The sequence below is a fragment of the Scyliorhinus torazame genome, chromosome 14 (assembly GCF_047496885.1).
Source record: "Scyliorhinus torazame isolate Kashiwa2021f chromosome 14, sScyTor2.1, whole genome shotgun sequence".
Classification (NCBI taxonomy): domain Eukaryota; kingdom Metazoa; phylum Chordata; class Chondrichthyes; order Carcharhiniformes; family Scyliorhinidae; genus Scyliorhinus; species Scyliorhinus torazame.
The window spans coordinates 58270506-58283407 of record NC_092720.1 but is presented as its reverse complement, the minus strand read 5'-3'; positions in this window follow the sequence as shown (position 1 = coordinate 58283407).

The window sequence follows — 12902 nt, the reverse complement described above, 5'->3', positions numbered from 1 at the left end:
CCGAGGCTCCCGTCGCACCCCTGTCCCGCCACCACCGGGCTCGTGGTGTACCTTGTCGGCGAGAGCGGTAGCGGTGCCGTCACCAGCGCCCCCAGGCTCATTCCTTTGCAGGACGCCATCTCCAGCCTCTTCCACGCTGCCCCCTCTCCCTCCATCACCCATTTACGGATCATTGCCCCGTTGGCTGCCCAATAGTAACCACCCAAATTCGGCAGCGCCAGCCCTCCTCTATCCCTACTACGCTCCAGGAACCCCCTCCTTACCCTCGGGGTCTTACTCGCCCACACAAATCCCACAATGCTCCTACTTACCCTCTTAAAGATGGCCTTAGTAATCACAATTGGGAGGCATTGGAATATAAAAAGAAACCTCGGGAGGACCACCATTTTAACCGACTGTACCCTACCCGCCAGCGAGAGTGCCAGCATGTCCCACCTTTTAAAGTCCTCCTCCATCTGTTCCACCAGCCGCGTCAAATTAAACTTGTGCAGTGCTCCCCAGCTCCTAGCTACCTGAATCCCCAAGTATCGAAAGCTCCCTTCCGCCCTCCTCAACGGTAGGTCGTCTATCCCTCTTCCTTGGTCCCCCGGGTGGATCACAAAGAGCTCGCTCTTTCCCATATTGAGCTTATAGCCCGAAAAGTCTCCAAAGTCCCGTAGGATCTGCATTACCTTAACCATCCCCTCCACTGGATCCGCCACATACAGCAACAGGTAGTCTGCGTACAGCGACACGCGATGTTCCTCTCCCCCTCGAACCACCCCCTTCCATTTCCCCGACTCCCATAACGCCATGGCCAAAGGTTCAATTGCTAATGCAAACAGCAGAGGGGACAGGGGTCACCCCTGCCTCATCCCTCGATACAGCCGGAAATTCTCCGACCTCCGCCGGTTCGTGACCACACTCGCCACCGGGGCTCTATACAGGAGCTTGACCCAACTAATAAACCCTCCCCCGAACCCAAACCTCCTCAACACTTCCCAGAGATACTCCCACTCTACCCGATCAAAGGCCTTCTCCGCATCCATGGCTGTCACTATCTCCGCTTCTCCCTCCACCGATGGCATCATCATCACATTTATGAGCCTTCGCACATTGGTGTTTAGCTGCCTACCCTATACGAATCTCGTCTAGTCCTCGTGAATCACCCCTGGGACACAGTCCTCAATCCTCGTGGCCAACATTTTTGCCAGCAACTTAGCATCCACGTTAAGGAGCGAGATCGGTCGATACGACCCACATTGCAGTGGGTCCTTATCCCGCTTCAAGATCAAAGAGATCGTCACCTCCGACATTGTCGGGGGCAGGGTCCCCCCCTCCCTTGCTTCATTGAAGTTCCTTACCAGCAACGCTGCTAACAGGTCTACATACTTCCTATAAAACTCCACCGAGAACCCATCCGGCCCCGTGGGCCTACCCTGCCTGCATGCTCCCCAGTCCTTTCACCAGCTCCTCCACCACAATTGGCGCCCCCAAACCAACCACCTCCTGCTCCTCCACCCTTGGGAACCTCAATTGGTCCAGAAATCGCTGCATCCCCTCTTTTCCCCCTGGGGGTTGGGACCCATACAGCTCCTCGTAAAAGGCCTTAAAAGCGTCATTCACTTTCCCCGCACTCCACACCGTAGTTCCCCTGCCATCTTTGACTCCGCCTATTTCCCTCGTTGCCATCCTCTTACGGAGCTGATGTGCCAGCATCCGACTCGCCTTCTCCCCATATTCATATGTCGCCCCCTGTGCCTTCCTCCACTGTGCCTCTGCCTTCCCTGTGGTCAACGGGTCGAACTCCGTCTGGAGACTTCGTCTCTCCCTGAGTAGTCCCTCATCCGGAGCCTCTGCATATCTCCGATCCACCCTTAAAATCTCCCCTACTAACCTCTCCCTTTCCCTGCCCTCCCTCTTCGCCCTATGAGCCCTGATGGAGATTAACTCTCCCCTAACCACCGCCTTCAGCGCCTCCCATACTACTCCCATCTGCACCTCCCCGTTGTCGTTGGCCTCCAGATACCTTTCGATACACCACCGCAACCTCCCGCACACTACCTCGTCTGCCAGCTGTCCCACATCCAGCCTCCACAACGGGCGTTGGTCCCTCTCCTCATCCAGCTCTAGTCCACCCAATGCGGGGCATGGTCTGAAATGGCTATGGCAGAATATTCCGTTCCCTCTACTTTCGGGATCAGTGCCCTGCCCATAACAAAAAAATCTATCCGGAAGTCGGCCTTATGAACGTGGGAGAAAAAAGAAAATTCCCTGGCCAAAGGCCTGGCAAATCTCCACGGATCTACGCCCCCCATCTGGTCCATAAACCCCTCAGCACCTTGGCCGCAGCCGGCCTCTTCCCCGCCCTAGATCTGGAGCGATCTAATGCTGGGTCCAGCACCGTGTTAAAATCCCCACCCATTATCAGGCTCCCTACTTCCAGGTCTGGGATACGCCCCAACATCCATTTCATGAATCCAGCATCGTCCCAGTTCGGGGCATATACATTCACCAGTACCACCTCCGTCCCCTGCAACCTACCACTCACCATCACGTATCGGCCTCCCTTGTCCGCTACTATGTTCTTGGCCTCGAACGACACCCGCTTTCCCACCAGTATTGCCACCCCTCTATTCTTCGCATCCAGTCCCGAATGGAACACTTGTCCTACCCGACCCTTCCTTAACCTGACCTAATCTGCCACCTTCAGATGTGTCTCCTGAAGCATGGCCACTTCTGCCTTCAGTCCCTTTAGGTGCGCGAACCTCTTAACCGGTCCATTTAGGCCTCTCACATTCCACGTGATCAGCCGGATTGGGGGGTTACCCCCACCCCACCCCCCGCCGACTAGCCATCTCCTCCATCTCCTATCTTAGGCCAGTCCCGTGCCCGCGCCTCCCGCACCCTCCAGTCCCCCAGGCGGGGAACCCCCGTCTCGACCATCTCTTCCATTTTCAGTTCCCCCTCGGACAGTGCAGCAGCAACCCTACCCCCCCCCCCCCCCCCCCCCCCCCGCTAGATCCCCGTCTAGCTCTTTTGCTCCCCGCATATTGCTTCCGTGAGTCAGCTGACTTCTGCTGACCCCGGCTTCCCCTGCCTCCCCGTTGATCTCCCCGTGTGGGAGTCTCTCCTCCTCCTTACCTTCCTCCATCCCCCCCCCCTTTTTTGTGCGCGGGAAAAAGCCCGCGCTTTCCTGAACCAGACCCGCCCCCTGTGTCGCAGCTCCTTTTGCGGCCATTATCCCAGTTCCCTCATCCCCAAATCTCACCTCCCTCCAGCACCGACGCCCACATTCTCTATCATTAGAATCTCGTCTACAGAAAAGAAAAAAGGACTTTTAGGAATTTTAACCAGAGCTCTACCCACATCCCCATCCATCGCCCCACCCATGAAGTGTTCTTTGCCCCTATTTACAGCCCCCATTTACAACCAACATCTCCCCCCCACAGCCACATCCCCTCAGTTCAAGTCCAGTTTTTCCACCTGGGTAAAGGTCCAAGCCTCTTCTGGCGTTTCAAAATAATGGTGTCGGTCCTGATAAGTGACCCACAGTCACGCAGGCTGCAGCATGCCGAACCTGACTCTTTTTTTATGCAGCACCGCCTTGGCCCGATTGAAGCCAGCTCTCCTCCTTGCCACCATGCACTCCAGTCCTGGTAGACTCGGATCACTGCATTCTCCCATCTACTGCTCTGCACCTTCTTGGCCCATCTCAGCACACTTTCTTTATCCGTGAATCGATGGAACCTTGCCACTATCGCCCTTGGCGGCTCATCAGCCTTGGGTCTCCTCGCCAGGACCCGGTGAGCCCCCTCCAACTCCAAGGGGGTCGGAGGGGCCTCCGCTCCCATCAGCAAGTGGAGCATCGTACTCACATACGCCCCGGCGTCAGCTCCCTCCACTCCTTCGGGAAGACCCAGAATCCGGAGGTTTTTCCTCCTCGACCTGTTCTCCAGGACCTCGATTCTCTCGGCCCACCTCCTGTGCTCCGCCTCGTGCGCCTCCATTTTTACCGCCAGGCCCAGGATCTCGTCCTCGTTCTCATTCGTTTTATCCCTCACCTCACGAAGCTCCACTGCCTGGGCCTTCTGGGTCTCCTTCAGCCCCTCGATCGCCAACAGCATTGGCGCCAGCACCTCCTTTTTAAGCTCCTCCACACAGCGCTTAAGGAACTCCTGCTGGTCTGGCCCCCATGCTGCTCGATCTCCGCCCTCCGCCATCTTGCTTTTTCCCCCTCGATTTTGCCGCTGCTCCAGAGCCTCTTTTCTTGCCGCTCCACCGCTGATCTCGGCCATATATCGTAAGGGGGGACCTTACTGCACCTTCCCACACGGGATCCGATCAAAAAAGCTCGGTTGGGGCTCCTCTAATGACCCCGAAAGTCCGTTGTCGCAGGAGCTGCCGAAACGTGCGGCGAAGTTCACAAAGGGTAATTGTCGATGGATGTTTTTGCGAAAGGAAAACAGTTTCCACTGGTGTTTCACAGGGCTCAGTGATGGGGCCCTTGTTGTTTGTTATATATATTAATGATTTAGACTTAAATGAGGTTGACGTGATTGGGAAATTTGCAGATGACACACAAAATGCCACGTAGTCATAGTGAAGAGGAAAACTGTTGATTGCAAAATTATATCAATAGTTTAGGTGACAGGGCAGAGAAACGGCAATGGAATTCAATCTGGAAAAGTTTGAGGTAATGCATGTAGAGAGGTCAAACAATGCAAGGGAATACTCAATAAATGGGAAGATATTGGGATGGGTTGAGGCAGTGAGAGCCCTTGGATTGCATATCCACAGACTATTGAAGGTAGCAGGACAGGTTAACAAGGTGGTCAAGAAATCATTTGGGATGCTTTCCTTTATTGAGTGAGTTATTGAATATAAAAGCAGGATGTAATAACTTCAAGAATTGGCTCCACCAGTTAACTTCTAAGAAACAAAATATTATTCCAACTATAAACAACTATTTACAGAGGGCTTTAAAATGGTCTTTCCAAACTCAGCTCTGAGGTTCAGCTGCTGGGACAAGTCCCAACACATCCCAGTGAATTCTTAACGCTTTTCCCTGATTGGGCTAGAGGGTCACATGAACCCTTCCTCATAGAACATCTCTTAAAGGGGCTAGCTACTATAACCCTCTTTCTTTAAGTCCCTTTGGGACATGGGAATAATTAAAGTACACAATTGCCAAAACAGTAACAATCATGAACACTTTTACATTAGTCCGTCAACAACGGTCTGTCCGTGACTTCTTCTTTATTGTTGAGTGACGTAGCTCCAGTGACTGAGGTTCTTCAATTGAGGTAGTTACTGTTGGCCTCACTTCAACAGGACTCGTTCCTTGTACCAACTTTGCACCTTCCTTTCTTTTGCAGTTTCCTGAAGGATAACACTCTGGCCAGTTACTCGCTGATCCGACAGTTCACTCCATGGGCAACCCACAATGTTTCCTGCTGGCACAATTAGATCAGGTTGTAGCACCGGCACTTGGGACAGCACTTGGCCACACAAGTGGTCTACATGCTTTTTTAAACTCTTGTCCTGTACTTCAACCTCATCGGTCACCAGCCCTGTTGTGGCCACAACAATTCCTGGAACCCAATTTGGTCCATTACTGAAATTGTTCACAAACACAAGATCCTCTACCTTTAATGCTCTTGCACTTTTAACTAAATCGTGGTTCCTCTTCTGGTGCATTTGGCTTGTCTCCACACTCTCCCCGCTAAATTTGTGAACACCAAGCTTAATCTGGTCTTCAACCAATGACCTATCAGCAACTCAGCTGGAGAGACTCCAGTAGTTGTATGCAGAGTGATCCTATATGATAGCAGGAACCTAGCCAATTTGGTGTTTAAAGATGCAGATGGTTGCTTCTTCAAGTCAGCCTGCCCGCTTCACATTTGCACTGCCCTCTCAGCCAGCTCATTGGACGAAAGATGCTGTTCTGATATGTTTTATTCCATTAAAAGTCATAACCTCTGAAAACCAGCACCAGTAAAAGCCGTTCCGTTCTCCGAAACAAGGACCTCAAATATCCCGTGGATTGTGAAAAACTGGCTCATAAGCAGTTGTGGATCCCATCTGAAACTCCTCTATCCTCTTTGAATGGGCGTCCACAAACAAGAAAAACAGCCTGCCCATAAACAGTCCCACATAGTCGACGTGGACTCTAACCCATGGCCGACCTAGCAATTCCCATGGATGTAATGGAACTGCAGCAGGTAACATCTGCTGAAATTGGTACTGATCACAGTGCTTTACCACCCGTTTAAATGCAGTGTCGATGCCAGGCCATCACACATAGCTCCTCGCTCACATCATCATTTTAGACACGCCTGGATGGGCACTATGTAACTCTTCCAGTAGGAATTCTCTTCCTGGCACAGGGAGGACCACTCTCAATCCCCAGAGGACAATACGATCTGTACCGCTAAGCTCATCTTTCCTGATCTGGTAAAGCTTCATTTCTTCTGAAGCTCTCTTGTCCTACCATCCATTCATTATCATGGTTCACCTTCGACAACACTAGATTTTTGTTTGTCCAGTACTTAATCTGTTGAGCCAACACTGGCAAAATTCAAGGGCCATTCTTGTCTCTTCTGGTAGTCTGGGAGGTGCAACTTCCCTGGCAAAGTAATGCGACTCAGGGCATCTGCATTGACTATTTGCGTCCCGGGATGATACTCAATGGTGTACTCATAAGTGACAAAAACAATGCCCAACGCTGTATCCAGGCCAAAGCTATTTGGAATTGCTTGTTTTCCTTGAATAAACCCAACACTGGCTTGTGGTCCATCTCTAAAGTGAAACATCTATATAGATATTAGTGAAAACGTTTGATGCTACAGATGACAGCCAGGCCTCTCTCTTGATTTGTGAATAGTTCTTCCCTGCGCCTGTAAGGATTCTCAACACATATCCCAAAGGTCTCTCCGAACTATCATCCAAAACTGCACAACATCATATGGCAATGCATCACTTGTTAGTATTATCTTTTTGGCGGGGTCGAAGTGCATCAGTAAACACAACTGCTTGACTTGACTAAATGTCTCTTTTTGTGGTACCTTCCAGATTTATCTCTGGCATTTCTTTAAGAATACGTGTTGTGGAGCAAACATTGTTGACAGGTTTGAGAGGAACCACCATAATAGTTAACCATCCCCAGAAAGGCTTTGAGTTCTGAGGTATTTCTAAAGGCTGCTGCCTCCTTGATAGCTTTCACCTTGTCCTGTGCAGCCTGTGGTAAACCACTGCGTTCTGAAATTAGAGGTTGTACGGTGGAACCTGCACTACAGGTTCACCTGGGGCCCCTGCATGCTAGCTCCGCCCAGGAGCCGGGTTATAAATATGCATGGCCTCCAGCTCGCAGCCATTTCGTCAGCTGCTGTGGGAGGCCACACATCTGATACTAATAAAGCCTCAGTTTGGATTCAACTTCGTCTCCAGTCAAATTGATCGTGCCTCAATTTATTAGTATCAGATTCAGATGATGGACCTCCGGATTAAACCAGATCGCCTTGTAGCCAGTTAAAATGGCTAACTCCTGATTTAGAATGGCTAACCCCGATTTAAAATGGCGAGCAGAAAAGGCTGATGGGAAAATCAGCCAACAGGAATAAAACAAGCAGCTACAGGTAGACTGTGTATTCACCTCTGGGAAGGCCAGACAAGATCGATACCTGTAGCCATCAGCACAACAAAACACCGGCCATCTGAATACTAATGAGCAATCCCCGGGAACAATGTGCAACAATTTAGACACACAAAGCCAACCCAGACTCTTCGGCGCCAACAGGAGCCTACACAAAGGGAGTTGAACGATCACCCCAAGATCGCCCATCGATCAAGGAATCACTCCAGCATTGGAGAATATCGAACCAAGTGATTGGGACAAAGTCCAATCACTTGGAACCAGGTACAGGATCCGCCCCGAAAGGCGGGAAGCCCCTGGGGACTATAAGTATAGAGTCCAAGTTCAAATCGACCCTTCTGCCACCCTTCCGCACCCTTCTGCTAGCCTTCTGCAACAGCCGCTCAAATCGTAAGTCTTACTTCAACGCTCACTACGAGATAGGCGCTCCTAGCTATCGATCTGTACCAGCTTCGAATCCCGCAGGCTCAGAACCCGAACGAAAGGTCATTCGTTTCCCTGACCTGGTGGGCCATTTCCAAGTTAAGTATTGGCCTGTTAGTTGTAGGAAGTAGCTTAGACGTAGAATTTATGCATAAGTATTGATTATTGTATATAATAAATGTGCATTGATTTAACTCTTACTAAGCGGTGTGTTGGATTATTGATCATTACTCGGACTTGAACCACGTGGCAGTATCAGAAAGATACCTGGCGACTCAAGAGCAAAGGTGATAGAACAGAGCAATTAAACTAAGGCTAAAGTTAGCAGCAACAGCCTGCAACTGGATCCACACGCAAGCGACGCCAGAAAGGACTTCCAGCACTGGCTAGCTTGTTTTGAAGCGTATATCAACGCGGCACCGACCCCTGTTCTAGAGGCTCAGAGGATTCAAATATTGTACTCCAGACTCAGCTCCAAAGTCTTCCCGCTGATCCAGGATGCGCCCAATTACGGTGATGCCATGACTCGACTCAAAGAAAATTATGAGCAAAAGACGAACACGCTTTTCGCCAGATGCGCGCTCGCAACGCGTACTCAACTATCTGGTGAGTCAATCGAGGACTTCTGGAGGGCCCTGATCCCACTAGTTCGGGACTGTGACTGCCAGGACGTTACAGCTAAGGAGCACTCAGATCTCCTTATGCGGGAGGCTTTTGTAACTGGGATTGGGTCCGATGTTATCAGGCAGCGGCTCCTAGAAGGGGCCACGCGCGACCTCACAGAGACTAAAACACCAGCGCTTTCCAGGACGGTCGCCCTGTGCAATGTCCAGTCCTAAGCCCCCAACCGCGCGGCCCATGCCTCCTACGCTTCATGGGCCCCACAGGCAGCCGCCCCAGCGGGGGCGCTACCCACCCAATACGCCTGCGCTATGCGCCAGCCAGTGATCACTGGGGGGCCCCGATGCTAGTTTTACGGCCAGCAAAAACACCCCCGCCAACGCTGCCCGGCCCGCGCTGCCCTGTGTAAGGCCTGCGGGAAGAAGGGCCATTTCGCAGTGGTGTGCCAGACCCGCTCAGCAGCCGCTCCCCCCCCCCCCGGTCACGGACAATGGGCGCCGCTATCCTCCTCTCCCCCCCCCCAGGCCATGTGCAAGCAATGGGCGCCGCCATCTTCTCCCCCACAGAACACGTGCGTTTCATGGGCGTCGCCATTTTGTAATCCCCAGGACCTCTGGGCGCCACCCCGCAGCACATGGATACCAACGGCGTTTCAGGACCCCAACTCAACGGCCGCCTCACTACCCGACGATCAACCACGGCTCGCATCCATGGCAATCGACCAGTCCCGACCACATACTCTGACCAACGCATCCACCAGCATGAAAGTCAACGGCCATGTGACCTCCTGCCTACTGGACTCCGGGTGCACCGAGAGCTTTGTACACCCAAATACGGTAAGGCACTGCTCCCTTAAGGTACACCCTACCAATCAAAGTATCTCCCTGGCCTCCGGATCCCATCGTGTAGCGATCCGGGGGTACTGCACGGTCACGCTCACAGTCCAAGGCGTAGAGTTCCACGGTTTTCGCCTCTCCGTCCTCCCTAACCTCTGCGCTGCACTTATCCTCGTCCTGGACTTCCAGTGCAATCTCCAGAGCCTGACCCTTAAATTCGGCGGACCCTTACCACCCCTCACTGCGTGCGGCCTCGCGACCCTAAAGGTCGCTCCTCCTTCCCTCTTTGCCAATGTAACTCCAGATTGCAAACCCGTCGCCACACGGAGCAGACGGTACAGCACCCAGGATAAGGCCTTCATCAGGTCCGAGGTCCAGCGGTTGTTTCGGGAGGTAGTCATCCAGGCCAGCAACAGCCCCTGGAGAGCTCAAGTGGTAGTGGTTAAGTCTGGGGAGAAAAACCGAATGGTCGTGGACTACAGCCAGACCATCAACCGGTACACGCAGCTCGACACGTACCCCCTCCCACGCATATCTGACATCGTTAACCAGATTGCACAGTACCGGGTCTTCTCAACGGTGGACCTGAAATCCGCTTACTACCAGCTCCCCATCCGTAAATTGGACCGGCCATATACCGCCTTCGAGGCAGACGGCCGGCTATATCACTTCCTTAGGGTCCCCTTCGGCGTCACCAATGGGGTTTCAGTCTTCCAAAGGGAGATGGACCGAATGGTCGACCGGTACGGCTTGTGGGCCACGTTTCCGTATCTAGACAATGTGACCATCTGCGGCCATGATCAGCAGGACCACGACGCCAACCTTGCTAAATTTCTCCGCACCACCACTCTCCTCAACCTCACGTATAACAAGGAGAACTGTGTGTTCCGTACAAACCGCTTAGCCATCCTCGGATACGTAGTCCAGAACGGAGTTCTGGGGCCCGATCCCGACCGCATGCGCCCCCTCATGGAGCTCCCCCTTCCCCACTGCCTCAAGGCCCTCAAACGCTGCCTGGGGTTCTTCTCATATTACGCACAGTGGGTCCCAAACTATGCGGACAAGTCCCGCCCACTCATACAGTCCACTCATTTCCCCCTGACGGCCGAGGCCCAACAAGCTTTCGCCCAGATCAGAGCTGTTATTGCCAAAGCTGGAATGCACGCTGTAGACGAAACACTTCCTTTCCAAGTAGAAAGCGACGCATCGGACATCACCCTTGCCGCCACCCTCAACCAGGCAGGCAGGCCCATGGCATTTTTTCCCCGCACCCTCCAGGCCTCCGAAATTCGGCACTCATCCGTCGAAAAGGAGGCCCAGGCTATCGTTGAGGCTGTGCGACATTGGAGGCATTACCGAGCCAGCAGGAGATTCACTCTCCTCACTGACCAACGGTTGGTAGCCTTCATGTTCAACAACACACAGCGGGGCAAGATCAAAAAGGATAAAATCTTGCGGTGGAGAATCGAGCTCTCCACCTATAATTACGAGATTAAGTATCGCCCTATCAAACTCAACGAGCCCCCCTATCCTGAGGTACATGTGCCAGCGCACAGGTAGACCGACTGCGGGCCCTGTACGACAGCCTTTGTCACTCAGGGGTCACTCGGTTGTACCACTTCATTAAGGCACAAAATTTGCCCTACTCCGTCGAGGAAGTAAGGACAATCACCAAGGACTGCCAGGTCTGTGGGGAGTGCAAGCCGCACTTCTACCGGCCGGACCGCGCGCACCTGGTGAAGGCCTCCCGCCCCTTTGAACGCCTCAGCATGGATTTCAAAGGCCCCCTCCCCTCCTCCGATCGACACACATATTTCCTCAGTGTGATCGATGAATACTCCCGGTTTCCCTTCGCCATCCCATGCCCCGACATGACGTCTGCCAGCGTCATTAAAGTCCTTAATTCTATCTTTACTCTGTTCGGCTTCCCGGCCTATATCCACAGTGACAGGGGATCCTCATTCATGAGTGATGAGCTACATAAGTTCTTGCTCAGCGGGGGTATTGCCTCCAGCAGAACGACGAGCTACAACCCCCGGGGAAATGGGCAAGTAGAAAGGAAGAATGGGACGGTATGGAGGGCCGTCCAGCTGGCCCTATGGTCCAGAAATCTCCCGGCCTCCCGCTGGCAAGAGGTCCTCCCTGATGCACTACATTCCATTCGCTCATTACTTTGCACTGTTACTAACAGTACACCGCATGAATGTCTTTTTGCCTTCCCCAGGAAGTCCACATCCAGGGTATCGCTCCCAACTTGGCTCACAGATCCGGGAACCGTGCTTCTCCGTAAACATGTGCGGCTCCACAAGGCGGATCCGTTGGTGGAAAGGGTGCACCTGCTCCACGCAAACCCACAGTACGCCTACGTGGCATTCCCCGACGGTCGCCAGGATATCGTCTCCCTCAGGGACCTGGCACCAGCAGGTTCCACCCCCACACCACCCCCGTCGTCCCCGGCGCCCCCCTCCCCTCCCCCGCCGCCACCATCACCCCCCCCCCCCCCACCCCCCCCCAGGACCGTCCGTCCTCCTCCTGCCCATCCCCTTTGATGAAGAGGATTTCGGCACGCTCCCGGAGTCAATTTTGACCACGACAGCACCAACATCGGCGTCTCCACTTCGTCGATCTCAAAGGACCATCAAAGCGCCGGACCGGCTGAACCTCTGACCGGCCCGCCGGATGACCAGAGACATTTTTTACTGCTCTGTAAATATTTAAAATTGCTATTTGTATATAGTTATCCACCACTCACGCCGGACTCAATTTTAACAGGGGGTGAATGTGATAAACCACTGTGTTCTGATATTAGAGGTTGTACGGTAGAATCTGCACTACAGGTTCATCTGGGGCCCCTGCATGCTAGCTCAGCCCAGGACCCGGGTTATAAATATGCGTGACCTCCAGCTCGCAGCCATTTCGTCAGCTGCTGTGGGAGGCCACACATCTGATACTATTAAAGCCTCAGTTTGGATTCAACTTCGTCTCCAGTCAAATTGATCGTGCCTCACAGCCCCTGTGCATCCACCCGATAACCCGGGTAAGCCACCTCATTAGCCTGGAAGGTGCATTTCTTTCTCTTGCTGTGCACTACTGCTTCCTGGAATCGCCTTAATATTTCTTCTCGAGTCGACAAGTGTTCTTCTTCTGTGGGTCCCGTTATTAATACATCAACTAAGTACACAACACCCAGCAAGCCTTGCAGTAAACTCTTCAAGGTTCTTTGGGATATAGCATGCGCTGATGAAACTCCAAAAGACAAGCGTGTGTAATAGTACAACCCCTTATGGATGTTTATGGTCAGGTATTCCTTCAAGGTGTCATCCAGCTCCAGCTGCTGGTTGGCATGGCTCATGTCTAACTTAGTGATTGTTTGACCCCCCCACCAGTTT